The sequence below is a fragment of the Gavialis gangeticus genome, unplaced genomic scaffold, assembly GCF_001723915.1.
Source record: "Gavialis gangeticus isolate Ggan-Ray unplaced genomic scaffold, GavGan_comp1, whole genome shotgun sequence".
NCBI lineage: Eukaryota > Metazoa > Chordata > Crocodylia > Gavialidae > Gavialis > Gavialis gangeticus.
The window spans coordinates 35827968-35831581 of NW_017729006.1; the positions used below are offsets into that span (position 1 = coordinate 35827968).

Genomic DNA, 3614 nt, shown 5'->3' on the forward strand with positions numbered 1-3614 from the left:
CCCCAGCCAGCAGCAAGGGGAGGGGAGTTGCTTACCCCCGAGGGGCCGGGCTCATCAGTGAGCTGGGTCCTGCCGCCGCTGCCCCAGCTGCGCCTGATTAGTTGAGCTGAGGACAGTGTGCAGCTTCTTCTCTGGCTCCTCCCCTTGCCCCTGGTTGTGGCCAGGGGAGCTGCAGCACGGCCTGCACCCTGTCCGCATGCGTGGTGGACAGAGCACGATGTAAGTTCCTGTGCGGAGCTGGGGCACCTTGGGGCCGGGCTGTGCCGGGCTGGGGCTGCAGGGCATGCGGTTGCTGGAGCCGGGCTGGACAGGAGGCAAGAGGAGCCCGGCCCAGAGGTGTTCTATGTCCAGCTGCCTCCTTGGTGGTTCAGGTTCTGCTAATGTAGCCTGCATGGCTGAGGATGGGGGTCTGCATGCTGCTGCAGCAGCCTGTGCAGTGAGGGGTCCTAGGGGCCAAGCCCCACAGTGTGCAGCCTGTGCAACACATGCTGGTGTCATATGGGGCCCACAGCCTCACCAGATCTGAACAGCCCTAGACTAGCTTATCCTTGAGATCCTTTACTAACTTGATCATGGTCATTGTGGTTAATTAAATAGAAATTGTAGGCATATACTGCAGAGACATGGAAGAAATCTCAAGGATAAGCTAGTCCAGGGCTCTTCAGATCTAGTCCAGGGCCCCATATGACACCAGCATACATTGCACAGGCTGCACACTATGGGGGTGGGCCCCTAGGACCCCCTCACTGCACGGGCTGCTCCAGCAGCATGCAGACCCCCATCCTCAGCCATGCAGGCTACATTTGCAGGACATGGACCACTCCTCTCTCCCCACACAACAGGACTTTCCCCCTTGCACAGCAGTGGGAGAGGTGGCTGCCCAGGCCCATGCCCTATATACTTAACTGCTTGCAGACCCCATGTAGACTGTGGGTGACATCCTGGCCCTTTGTGGGCCACATGTGGCCTGCAGGTAGTCAGCTGGGCAGCCCTAATCTAGTCCAACCCCCTGCACAGAAAAATGATGTCCTGTTCCTAAGCCATACCAAACATACATACTTTCTGAAAACCACAACTTTGCTGGGCACATTTCCAGACCTATTTCATTGCCACTTCCTGTAACTTCATTGATGTCAAAGGTCACGTGACATCACTTCCTGATGTGATACCACTTCCTTTGAGGTCTTTGAATATGGCTCGCTGGCCCACTGGCTGATAAAAAGTTCATGATCCGGCCCCACATTCAAAAAGGTTGGACACCCCTGTTCTAAAGGATACAGAGAGAGGCTAACAAGAAGTAGTGTTGGATCCAGCACTACTGAAGTTGGTGGAAAATTTGTCCATTTCCATTAAAAAAGGCAAGCCATCAAACATCTATGAGCATCCATAAAATATCAAATATCTATAAAATACAAATATATATCAATAAAATACAAAATATTTCTGAACTATATCTATTATGTAGAATATAAGGTGTGTGTTATGCTTGCAACGGATTTATTGGAATGAACTTGGGGCAGATTGTAGTTACACAACTCCTAATTATATAGGTCATCCTAAACTCAGGCTGTTAAAACCTTTTTAATAATGCACCATCTCATGTACTCTGTATATGTCACATCCATTACATGGAATTAACAAATAACTGCTGTGCTTGTTGGATAAAGAAAGATGAACATGGCTAAATATTATGTATGGAGAGCAGTCAGTTGTTTTTGCCATATAACAAAAATGTTACTATAGCTTTAAATCTATAGAAACATTTTAGGTTTTACAGCTGGATAAGGAAACATAAACAGAAGTACCAATATATGGAACTGATTCAAAATAAACTGTTTCAGCTGCACATCATACTGTCTAGAACATAAAATATATTTATTATTGTTATTAAAGAACCTGATGATTGGAAACCCACCACCAGTTTACAAAACAGTAGATCCAAAATTTTAAATAATCATCAGCCAATTTCTGAGCTGCTGAATGCAGTAAGAAAGACCTAAGGAATATTGACTCATTCACACCTACAAATCAGCTCTTGATTAGAAAATATAACATATTAATAAGTGTTCAATTCAGATTTCTCAGATAAAAGCTTTCTACAATTACCGGGTTGATATTTTTTTTCCTATAGGAAATCACTGCTTTGTAGAACAAACACAACTGATTTTTTTTCTTTTTTTTTAACATGCCATATCATTCCCATCGCTTCTACTTCAAAATGAGAGAACCTTGTTTTTGATGAGTGTTCATGTAGCTGATTAGAAAATTGTCTTACAAACAGAGCCATTAAGTGGTAAGCCAATCAGTACAGATACAGTGCTGTTTGGTGGCAAGAGAATACCTTATAAAGCGATGCCCCATATTTAGGAAACCTAAATGTACAATTTGAGAACTCTTATTGGTAATCAGATTATAAATGCTATGTTCTGATTTGCAGTAGTAGAGGAATATATTTATCATTTACTATATATGCAGAACATACAGAAGATTATGCATTTCCTATATGCCATTTACTCTGTCCATCTAAAGTAGCTACATACTTAAGATGCTTTGCCTGGTTTTAAAACTGTTGCTAGTTTTACCAGTACTTTCTTATGTTACATAAGGGCAATCTCTGTCAAAACAACAGAAACACATGGTAAATATGATCACTATTTATTGATGCATGCTTGTATGTTACATGTATAAACATCCATGTGCCATTATATTAAACACAAAAGCCCATTAAAATAATGTCCAAAATACAACAGTCAAGAACTCAAATGTTAAGGAATGCCTGAATGGAGTCTGACTGTGTAGTTTCAATTCATGCCCTTTGTGCACATAAAGGAGGATATAGTCTTTAATTATGTGATCACAGTACCTTTAACACACCCCTTCCTCATTTAGTAAAGCCCACTGGGGGCGGGGGGACTACTGCCACTGCTGGCCCGCTGAGCAACCCTGGCAAAGCCAGCAGGCCAAGGCACTTAAGGGAGCCCACCCCTGCCCCAGCCCTGGTACAATTTGTGGGCAAAGCAAGAGCCCCCCAGGGGATACTTGCCTGCCTGTACACAAATGCCAGGAGCTTGGGGAATAAGCAGGAAGAACTCGTCCTCCTGCTCAATGCAAATAGTTATGACATCATAGGGATAACGGAGACCTGGTGGGACTCCACCCATGACTGGACCATGGGTATAGACAGCTATACCCTGTACAGGAGAGATGAAGAAGATAAAAGAGGCAGGGGTGTAGCTCTCTATGTTAAGGAAAGCTATGCATCCCTGCAAGCTGATGTTAGTGACCAAGGTGGACGACTAGAGACCCTCCGGATTAAAATCTGTGGGGAAAATGGCACAGGGGACACACCAGTGGGAGTCTACTATGGACCACCCACCCAAAGTCAAGAGCTTAACCAGGAGTTTGCCCAGGAACTGTCTGAGGCTGCATGCTCTAGGACCATGGGTGTCATGGGTGAATTCAATTACCCAGATCACTCAGCAAAATCCGAGCAGTTGCAAAGCTTCCTATCATGCGTGGATGACCTCTACCTGACTCAAGAAGTCTATGGGCCAACGAGAGGTAAATTGCTGCTCAACCTGGTACTGGTTACTGGGGATGACCTAGTGATCGAT

General features: G+C 44.9%; 1 protein-coding gene and 1 long non-coding RNA gene across 4 annotated transcripts in view; both read right to left on the minus strand.

The window, feature by feature from the left end:
* The window catches only part of TPK1 (thiamin pyrophosphokinase 1), a 716169-nt gene that overhangs the window by 168121 nt on the left and 544434 nt on the right, over window positions 1-3614 (minus strand). The gene's annotated exons all lie outside the window — the stretch shown is intronic.
* LOC109291895 overlaps window positions 1304-3614 on the minus strand; it is an 8997-nt gene continuing 6686 nt past the window's right edge. The window contains exon 2 of the long non-coding RNA XR_002095980.1: window positions 1304-1402. This is a non-coding gene — a long non-coding RNA (uncharacterized LOC109291895). The remainder of the gene's footprint in view (window positions 1403-3614) is intronic.